This window comes from Spea bombifrons, chromosome 2 (genome assembly GCF_027358695.1).
Source record: "Spea bombifrons isolate aSpeBom1 chromosome 2, aSpeBom1.2.pri, whole genome shotgun sequence".
In the NCBI taxonomy this organism is placed as follows: domain Eukaryota; kingdom Metazoa; phylum Chordata; class Amphibia; order Anura; family Pelobatidae; genus Spea; species Spea bombifrons.
The window spans coordinates 101,048,382-101,059,816 of record NC_071088.1 but is presented as its reverse complement, the minus strand read 5'-3'; positions in this window follow the sequence as shown (position 1 = coordinate 101,059,816).

Genomic DNA, 11,435 nt, shown 5'->3' with positions numbered 1-11,435 from the left:
GTAATATGCATCATAAGCCCCCTCTTTGGGGGTAGTGGCTTTGTGAGGGGTGGGGTTAGCTGCATGAGGGGATGTTAAATTAGTACCGAGGTGGGAGAAATAATAAGGGGGGGGGTATTCGTGTTTAAATGCAGCTCCTGTGACCTGGAGGTTTAGAGCAGCAACCTGGAGAACCAGAGGAATAGTGATTCACCTGGAGTCTCCAGGTATGGTAATATAATACTATAGTACAGGGGTGTCCAAGATGTTTCTGCAGTGGGCCACTTTATCAAAAAATAGATGTGTTTGTGGGCCGCACTCATTTTTCACTAAAAGAAAATATGGCCTTTTGGCTTTATAATGCATATTAATACAGGGTTAATTTGGCGATAATGAAATAAGCAGTTTTTTGAGCAACCTTTATATGTCAATACATCAATACAAAATTACTTAAACAGTAAAACAAAGTCAGTCCACATACCATTTAAAACAAGTTTAGCCAAATAAAACTGCACAAGGCTGGAGCACACTGTGGGTACAAGCTGGATTTAAGATGGCTGAAGGACAGTGGATGCAGGGCCGGATTAAGAGCATCATGGGCCTGGTGCTGAGTCACTCACTCAGCATCATGGCCTGGTGCTGAGTCCTGCTCACTCACGCGGGCCGCACATTGGACGCTCCTGCTATGGTAGTTTGTGGCTTTTACTAGGCTGGATGAGAAATGCCAGCTGGGTATTTTTTTTACCAGCCACATGTGAGTTCTTCATACAGTCTTGGCAGTATTTAGTATTTATGCACAGCCAGGATTATGAGAATGAATTAATTATGTTGTTTACACGGCATAGCTCAATTAATTAAAGGATTCTCTTAATTCTTGTCATATGAGAATGCTTTTGACTCCTGCTCTGAAGCATTTTGCATCTATGACCATGTGAGGTCTTAATATATAAGGAACATTCGGTAACTTGTTATATAATGACGTTATCTGTAAATATGGATCCTTTTTTATAAATATATGCAAGTTAATCAATATTTCACAATATTATCACAATAGCTTTTGTGTGCTGCAATACCCATGTGAGAATATTAAATATAACACGTATAACATGTATGTATATAGATTAGTCATTTGTGCAAGAGGCTGAAAACATGACATAATGACTTGGTCGCCTCTTCTACACTTGCGCTTTGATCCATGCCCTAAGGCAGGGGTGCTCAAACTGTGGCCCTCCAGCTGCTGCAGGACTACATCTCCCATACTCCTCAGCCAGCCCCTTAGCTGAAGGAGCATTATGGGAGATGTAGTCCTGCAGCAGCTGGAGGGTCGCAGTTTGAGCACCCCTGCCCTAAGGTATACTTCATAACAAGGGGTTAGTCTGAATCGGTTTATTAAATTTACATTATTAAGTTTGTACACCTCAAATTGGAGTAGAACTTAACCTTTAATTAACTCAAATAAAGAAGTATAAACACCATATAGTTTGTATTCTATATACTACATACAAAATATAAAAAATATTAGAGAAATAATGGCTCCTATTAATTCATGCACAATTGGATACACAGCAGGTGGGGAATTCTTTCACAAGGCACAGTCCCTTATTATCCTGCTGGTATGCTGGCGCTATATTCATCAATAAATAATAATAATAGATATTACTAAATAATGCAGTACCATCATGGAAGACGTATGAATATTAGCTAAAGTATGTTGGCCAACAAAAAGCTTACCTGCATAAGTACCTAAGATAACGAGAATGCATCACTTTGCAATATAGTTCATGCACGTGTCGGAAAAGAAGGGGTTAAATCAAAGCATGGAATCCGGGAGGACAATTTAGTTCTCACCCTTTTCTTGTCAATTTTTCAGGATGACAGCTAGCATCCTGCTACATGGCCTGGCAGCTGCTTTCTGTTTGATGTGAGCTTTTCACCTTAAGGCAATTAACTCATTACTGCAAGCTACATCTGCAGGTTCTGTGATCCTCAAGTGCAATCATTTAGTGATGGGGAAGAAATGAATGTTCAGTGCCTTTTGAAGTCAAACATGGGACCACAGGCACTAATTAAGGAACATCTATATATGGCAAAGTCATGCATATTTAGAAGAAAAAAAGAGCAAAAAAAAGTATAACTGAATAAGTAATGTAAAAAACAAAATTGGAGCTTTGCATTGCACGAAGAAAGCTTGAATTTCGTAAATCCGCTGTGTTGTTAAGCTTTTTTTCATAGAGAGATTATTGGGGGTTATGAATAAAATTCATAAAAATTGTTCTCATATAGTTTGAAAATTGGTCTCATCACCATAGCAACCAACAGACTAAATCTGCTGACATTTACACTGGCTACTATGGTGATAGAACTGCGTTTCAAGCTTTACACCAAAATCATGTTTTAGCCATAACCGCTACTGTATTTTAAGCTATTGAAAAAAATGTTTTTAAATAGATGAAAAAAAACAAGAAAATATTTTGCCCAGCAAATGAAAGGTTAACCCAACTTTTTCTGATTAAGGCAACCAGATGTATCTTTATGATGGGATGTTATAAACAATTACAGGGTAGCAGTATATTGAAGGTACGCCCAATCCATCATGTGTGCTTTAATGCATATGATAGCTGAGTGGTCCCTTTAAATTTCTGTGGTACCCCCCACTGGTTTGCAAATGCATGAGGGAGTCTGCAGAACCCCCATAAGCATTTGCCCCTTTCCCCACTTCCTAGCTATTTGCCATGCAGGAAATGTGTTGAGCTTGACACATCTCCTGATATGTACTTACTGCCAGTCAGCTCTGGAGCTGCAGCTTCTTCCTTTTTTTCTTTTATATGTTAAATTTAAACATTAAATAACTTACAAAGTGATTTACAGGATACCAACTTAAATTTCCAGCTCTATTAGTCGTTCCTTCAGACTCAAAATACCAAGAGGTCAATAGCAATATAACTGTATTTTCATGTATCTTTGGGTTTCTGTATCTCTATGCAACTCTCATTACCAGCTTACAAGAACTAATGCAAATCACATATTGCACTGACCCTGTCTGGTCACAATGCTATAAAGGGTAAATGGTAGCATATACAGTATCTCAAAAAAAGTGTGTACACCACCCACATTTTTGTAAATATTTTATTATATCTTTTCATGTGACAACACTGAAGAAATTGCACTCTGCTACAATGTAAAGTAGTGAGTGTACAGCCTGCATAACAGTGTAAATTTGGTTTTCCTATCAAAATCATGTTGGAATACTGCCCTGCGGCCCAGTTTCCGAAGGGAGGGGATCATGCTCTGCTTCAGTATGTCACAGTACATGTTGGCATTCATGGTCCCCTCAATGAACTGTAGGTCCCCAGTGCCGGCAGCACTCATGCAGGCCTAGACCATGACACTCCCACCACCAAGCTTAACTGTAGGCAAGACACACTTGTCTTTGTACTCCTCACCTGGTTGCCGCCACACACGCTTGACACTATCTGAACCAAATACGTTTATCTTGGTCTCATCGGACCACAGGGCATGGTTCCAGTAATCCATGTCCTTAGTCTGCTTGTCTTCAGCAAGCTGTTTGCGGACTTTCTTGTGAAAAGTCTTCCTTCTGGGACGACAGCCATGCAGACCAATTTGATACAGTGTGCGGTGTATGGTCTGAGCACTGACAGGCTGATCCCCCACCCCTTCAACCTCTGCAGCAAAGCTGGCAGCACTCATACGTTTATTTCCCAAAGACAACCTCTGGATATGACGCTGAGCACATGCACTCAACTTCTTTGGTCGACCATGGTGAGGCCTGTTCTGAGTGGAACCTGCCCTGTGAAACCGCTGTATGGTCTTGCCCACCGTGCTGCAGCTCAGTTTCAATCTTCTTATAGCCTAGGCCATCTTTATGTAGAGCAACAATTCTTTTTTTCAGATCCTCAGCGAGTTCTTTGCCATGAGGTGCCATGTTGAACTTCCAGTGACCAGTATGAGAGAGTGTGAGACCAATAACATTAAATAGAACACACCTGCTCCCCATTCACACCAGAGACCTTGTAACACTAACGAGTCACATGACACAGGAGAGGAGAAATGGCTAATTGGGCCCAATTTGGACACTTCCACTAAGGGGTGTACTGTTTTGTTGCCAAGGTTTTTTTGATGGGAAAACCAAATTTACACTGTTATACAGGCTGTACACTCACTACTTTACATTGTAGCAGAGTGTCATTTCTTCAGTGTTGCCACATGAAAAGATATAATAAAATATTTTAAAAAAATGTGAGGAGTATACTCACTTTTGTGAGATTATATATATATATATATATATATATATATATATATATATAGTAGCTGAAACAATGTAAGTGGTTTACTCCAATGTGAACAGGTTGCTGAGGTAACACTTTAATCTCTTGGGGTGGAATAATTCAATCAATCTGTCCGCATATATCACCTGAAGACGTCCACCTGTCCTCCTTTGCTGCCAAAAATAATTGAAAAGGAGTAATCACAGCGCATTTGTAGAAAAGTGCTGAAACTTGCAGTCTCCTGTTACGATGCTTTCTTTTCTGCACATTTGTGGCTAATGTGTACATTTCCTTGGGCGCTGTACTTAGCTTAGTGCCGATATACAGCTAGAGTTTTCTCTTTATTACCTGAACAAAAAAGTAAATGTTTCACTTAGCTGGGAATTTGTTGGTGAAAGGGGCTGAATCACAGAGCTTTTCAAATCGCTCCAGACAGCAGCAATTTCAAGTCTATCAACAGATATAAAAACCCAAATTGAAAGGTTAAGAGGTCTTATAAGCATGTTTGAAAAATATGACTCCCAAGCATACCGAGAAGCTCTCTGGGTTTGATCCTATATCTATAAATCTCTCAGGGCCTCGAGATAGGTGACCATATTAGCCATTCTTTGCTGGATACATAAACATTTTATATATTGCCCACCAAGGATATTTTGTACCTGGAACACAAAAACTGGAGCTTTTTGCCATTTTTGCTAGGTACTTGTGCAACTACAATTATCCTATTTCGGATTAATTGTGTCTAAAATATGTATTCATTTTAAATGGACAAGTAGAGGGCAAAAAATAAACATTTTTACTGTTTTATCTCTAATATTTTGTACCCAGCTAAAATAAGTAAACAAAATTTTTGATTTGCCAGACAGTTAATTTTATAGGTTTTTAATCTGTTTTGGGTGTTATGGGGCAAATGCATAACAGGTGGGCAGAACATTTGCAAAGCTGTGTTACATACATAACAGTAATCCAATTAAACTTCCCCAACAGCCCCAACAAAAATAGCACTGGAGCCCCCTAAATCCCAGATTAAAACTGTAACAGTTTTAGTGTTACAGTTTTAATCTGGAATTTAGGGGGCTCCAGTGTTTTATTTGTTGGGGAAGTTATCTGATTGATTTTACCTACTCATTATTATGTTTTTTTCAATCACCTATTTTCACAAATACAAGAGCAGGACTGGATTTCCAAGTGTGTTCATAGAGAGGGGCAAATAAAGGCACTTGCTCCTTTTTTTAGGACGCATGTATTTAACAGCACATGTAAAGTATACTCGTTTATATATCCCATCCACTGCTGGGTAGCACTTTACATGTGTATGTCAGTAATGTGTGAAATGTATACATGTCCTGAATAAAATGACTGATATGGTCACTCTGGAGTCGCATATATTCAAGCAGGAATATGAAATATTTCTAACAGCTAATAAAAAGTTCCACTTGTACTTAGCACTAGGTTTAAATCTAACTCAAATGGTTGACTGTGAAATGTCATTAGTTCAAATAAAGCTTCTAGAACTATCTTGAAAACAGTGCTTAATTTTGTAAAGGGTGTTTCAGTTCGGTTTCTATTATACATTTGTTTCCCGTTTAGGGTTGCAATGCAAGTAAACATAACCAGGGCAATGATGGCAAGAAAGGACCAGATATCCAAAGTTAATGCAGATTTTGATGTTGAGCATGTGTTTTATTTTTTAGCACAAACCTTAGCTACAAATTACATATATTTCCAGATAAGTGAAAGACTCTTTCTCAAGAGGTCCATCTGTCATGTCTATTAAGATAAAAAAAGGAATTGTGTGTATCTGAAAAGATATTCTGCTCTTCTTTTAAATTTGCGGTATTTTGATCAGCAATCAACAGTCACTCAATGACATTTTGTGGCACAGACATAAAATATTGTGCCTCACCTCATCAAATCTGAAGTCCAGTGGAGGTTAAAGTTGTTCATTGAGCTGCAGAGGGCCTTCTCCGCTTTGTAACGAGGTTACATAGGTTTATACTGGGAACAGATTTTTACATAATCTTTAGAGTTTCTTCACCTAAATCTGAGTAATAAGAAATCCCAGAGATTGGAAGATACAGAGAGAATTAGGCTAATTTTACGAACACTGTTTTGTAAAGGATTTTATGAGTACATATTTTTTGTCTATTGTAATGTCAATTTTTATGTTCCATTTCAATGAATATTTTATAATCCAAGCCTCCGTTGTAAATTTTTAATGATGGAGAAAGGTAGGAGAGATTGTTATGCATATTTTGAAGAATATTGGATATATAATCCTGACTGTGAGCCACAGTGTTTCAGATGATAGGGAATTTTCATGAATTCATTTTAAATGAACGCCTGGATATAGGTAACATTTTTGGGAATGAGTACAATAATACTGTTACAGTGCCTTGCAAAAGTATTCACCTCCCTTGGCATTTTTCCTTTTTTGTTGCATTAAAACCTGCAATTAAAATGGATTTGTTGGGAGTTTGTATCATTTGATTTACACAACATGTCTACCACCTTGAAGATGCAAAATATTTATTATTGTGAAACAAACAAGAAATAACACAAAAAAAATGAAAACTTGAGTGTGCATAACTATTCAAGCCCCCAAAGTCAATGCTTTGTAGAGGCACCTTTTGCAGCAATTACACCTGGAAGTGTCTTGGGGCACATCACTATAAGCTTGGCACATCTACCCACTGGGATTTTTGCCATTTATTCAAGGAAAAACTGCTCATTTGTATGGGTTCCACTGGTGTACAGCAATCTTTAAGTCATACCACAGATTCTCAATTGGATTGAGGTTTGGGCTTTGGTCAGGTCATTCCAAGACATTTAAATGTTTCCAATTAAACCACCCTAAGTATGCTTAGAGTCATTTCCTGCTGGAAGGTGAACCTCCGTCCCAATCCCTGAAAAAGTTTTCCCTCAAGAATTTCCCTGTATTTGGCACCATCCATCATTCCTTCAATCCTGACTAGTTTCGCAGTCCCTAATGATGAAAAACATGATGCTTCTACCACCATGCTTCACAGTGGTTATGTGTTCTCGGGGTGATAAGAGGTGTTGGGTTTGCACCAGACATAGTGTTTTCCTTGATGGCCAAAAAGCTGAATTTTAGTCTCATCTGACCAGAGTGTATACATATCTTGGAGTTGCCTCTTGCTCAGTGGTGTTCCAGACTCTGGGGCCTTTCAGAACAGTTGCATATATATTGAGATCATGTGACACTTAGCTTGCACACAGGTGGATTTTACTTAACTAATTATGTGACTTCTGAAGGTAATTGGTTGTGCCAGATGTTATCTAGGGGCTTCATAGCAAAGGGGGTGAATACATATGCATGCACCACTTTTATTTATTTTTAGATTCTTTAAAAAAAGTTTTTTTCTTCATTTCATTTCACCAATTTGAATTATTTTGTGTATGCCCATTACATGAAATCCAAATAAAAATCCGTTTTAATTACAGGTTGTAATGCAACAAAATAGGGAAAATTCCAAGGGGGTGAATATTTAGCAAGGCACTGTAAGTTCCAACATATACAAAATATTGATAGAGCCAAAAGAAGCAGCTTAAATACACTGCTCAAAATAATAAAGGGACACTTAAACAACACAATTTAACTCGAAGTCAATCACACGTCTGTGAAATCACACTGTCCTCTCAGGAAGCAACACTGATGGACAATCAATTTCACATGCTGTTGTGCAAATGGAACAGACAACAGGTGGAAATTATAGGCAATTAGCAAGACACCCCCAATAAAGGAGTGGTTCTGCAGGTGGTGACCACAGACCACTTCCCAGTTCCTATGCTTCCTGGCTGATGTTTTGGTCACTTTTGAATGCTGGTGGTGCTTTCACTCTAGTGGTAGCATGAGACGGAGTCTACAACCCACACAAGTGGCTCAGGTAGTGCAGCTCATCCAGGATGGCACATTAATGCGAGCTGTGGCAAGAAGGTTTGCTGTGTCTGTCAGCGTAGTGTCCAGAGCATGGAGGCGCTACCAGGAGACAGGCCAGTACATCAGGAGACGTGGAGGAGGCTGTAGGAGGGCAACAACCCAGCAGCAGGACCGCTACCTCCGCCTTTGTGCAAGGAGGAGCAGGACGAGCACTGCCAGAGCCCTGCAAAATGACCTCCAGCAGGCCACAAATGTGCATGTGTCCACTCAAACGGTCAGAAACAGACTCCATGAGGGTGGTATGAGGGTCCGACGTCCACAGGTGGGGGTTGTGCTTACAGCCTAACACCGTGAAGGACGTTTGGCATTTGCCAGAGAACACCAGGGTTCGCATAGTCGCCACTTGCCCCCTGTACTCTTCACAGATGAAAGCAGGTTCACACTGAGCACATGTGACAGACGTGACAGAGTCTGGAGACGCCGTGGAGAACGTTCTGCTGCCTGCAACATCCTCCAGCATGACCGGTTTGGCGGTGGGTCAGTAATGGTGTAGGGTGGCATTTCTTTGGGGGGCGCACAGCCCTCCATGTACTTGCCAGAGGTAGCCTGACTGCCATTAGGTACCGAGATGAGATCCTCAGACCCCTTGTGAGACCATATGCTGGTGCGGTTGGCCCTGGGTTCCTCCTAATGCAAGACAATGCTAGACCTCATGTGGCTGGAGTGTGTCATCAGTTCCTGCAAGAGGAAGGCATTGATGCTATGGACTGGCCCGCCCGTTCCCCAGACCTGAATCCGATTGAGCACATCTGGGACATCATGCTCCATCCATCAATGCCACGTTGCACCACAGACTGTCCATGAGTTGGCGGATGCTTTAGTCCAGGTCTGGGAGGACATCCCTCAGGAGACTATCCGCAACCTCATCAGGAGCATGCCCAGGCGTTGTAGGGAGGTCATACGGGCACGTGGAGGCCACACACTACTGAGCCTCATTGTGACTTGTTTTAAGGACATTACATCAAAGTTGGATCAGCCTGTAGTGTGGTTTTCCATTTTGATTTTAAGTGTGACTCCATATCCAGACCTCCATGGGTTGATAAATTTGATTTCCATTGAGAATTGTTGTGTGATTTTGTTGTCAGCACATTCAACTATGTAAAGACGGAAGTATGTCATACGATTAGTTCATTCAGATTCAGATCTTGTTACTTGCTACTTAATAAATAAAAAAATAAAAATAAAAAAAACGTTACATATACATACAAGATGCTTATTTCTTCACTGATGGAGTTTCTTTTATTTTGAAGAAACCATGTTTGTAAAAAGAAGATGTATATATTATATGATTGGCATATATATATATATATATATATATATATATATATATATTTTTTTTTAATTAATGCTTCCTTATCATTTAATTCTAATTTAAAGTGAATCTGTTACTTTTTCCAGTTACTATGTTTTACACTTCAGTGCACTATGTAACCTATGTAATAGAGAAATACTTCCAAAAATTGAAACCTGAAGTAATATCATAATAGAGACAAACAAAAAACAGAGGATGCTGTGTCGCCATAGAAACCCTATCAGCAAACATCAGTACAATAAAAAGTAAGCAAACATGCATGACATCCAGAGATAACAGAAGTTATATCCAGAGAGTGTGTACACAATTACACGTCAGCTTAAAAGGGGGGGGGGGGCTCACGCCTAATATTTTTATTACTAGTACCTGATATGTTTTCAAGAATACTGTGTTGCTTTCTACTTTTTGCATAATATAATGTTTTCAGGCAGCTCCATATTACCCATTTGTATGTGTTCTAGCTCTGTTACTTACCAGACAAACACCCTGGCTCCTTATCATGGCAAACAATAGGATTGGCTCAGTCCTAATCAGCCAGTCAGACACTCTACCTAATGAAAGTCTATGGGGGAACTGACTTCATTTGCATTGCCATAAAGAATCAGCTAAGTGTGGTATTTGAGTAAAGGGAAAGCCACGCAAAATCACATGGTTCCTAAACATTAAAGGGACACTCCAGCCATCATATTCACTTTAACATATATGATAGACATGTGATCCTTATAAATATACGTGTGTTACATTTTGAAAATGTGCGAGGGATACTGCAGAATCCCCCCAAATGCATTTTTCCCCACCCCCAGCAGAATCCCCCCCAGATGCATTCAGCTGAACGCTGGCTCTGCTCAGTGCTGCCTCCATGGGTCTTTTTAGATTTCAATGGGAACACTTTTGTGCCACTGATTGACAGTTAAAGCAGCTGGCAGGAAATTTCAGATCAGGAAGGGAACAAAGATGAAGAAAGCTATTGTGTGTGTGTGTGTGTATGTGTGTGTGTGTGGATATGTATGCACCACTCACAACAATCAAAGTAACTTGAAATGTCCATCAAAGTTCTTTACTACCCTGTTAAATTTTGAGATGTGTGACATAATCCTCCTCATCTGGTTTACTATTAATTCAATCAAACCTAATCAATCCGGACTATTTCATTATCACAAGGTATATATTGCAGAGTGACATTAAAACTATGCAAATTTTTTTATAAGTGTTTCCTAATTAAAAGGGCCATCTGGGAAGTCTCATCTATTTTTTGTAAATTAAAGTCTTTAGGGTTGTAAGAACTGTTTCCGATTGCTTATTTTCAAACGCTTGGTTATTTGCTTTGAGAGGCTTGTGTGGATTTTTTTTTTTGCTTTTAATCCAGTTTTTGTTATTCCCTGGGGAGCTGTAGAAGTAGTCCCAGATAGGTGTGCTTCCTGTCGGCGAGAGTTCCCACCCCTCCCCCACAACACACAGGTTATTTTTTCTGCTTTCGGTTCAGTTCCATTTCATTTTATATGGAGAGTAAAGATTTGTTAATGTTCATTAATTTACTTTATTTGTTTATTTTGGATTCAGAAGTACACTCTAGAGAAGGAAATCATTTTTTTGCTTAATGACACAAAACCAGCAGTATTTTCTTGGGTATTTGGTAACTATTTGTTCACTGGTCTGCTGCAGTAAACCTATCTCTTCTGAGCTAATTATTTTTACATTTAAAAGTGCACAGGATTTTAAGAAATCAATGGCCGTGGAAGTAAACTAACGTAACTGGAAATTAACGTATTGACATGTAATTGGGTGACAGAAAGTTATGTTAACATTTTGTACACACCCATCGAAGGTATATTATTACATCATTTTATGTCATTTGTCTATTTGTCTCTATATCTCTAAATATCCATCAATCTTCCCA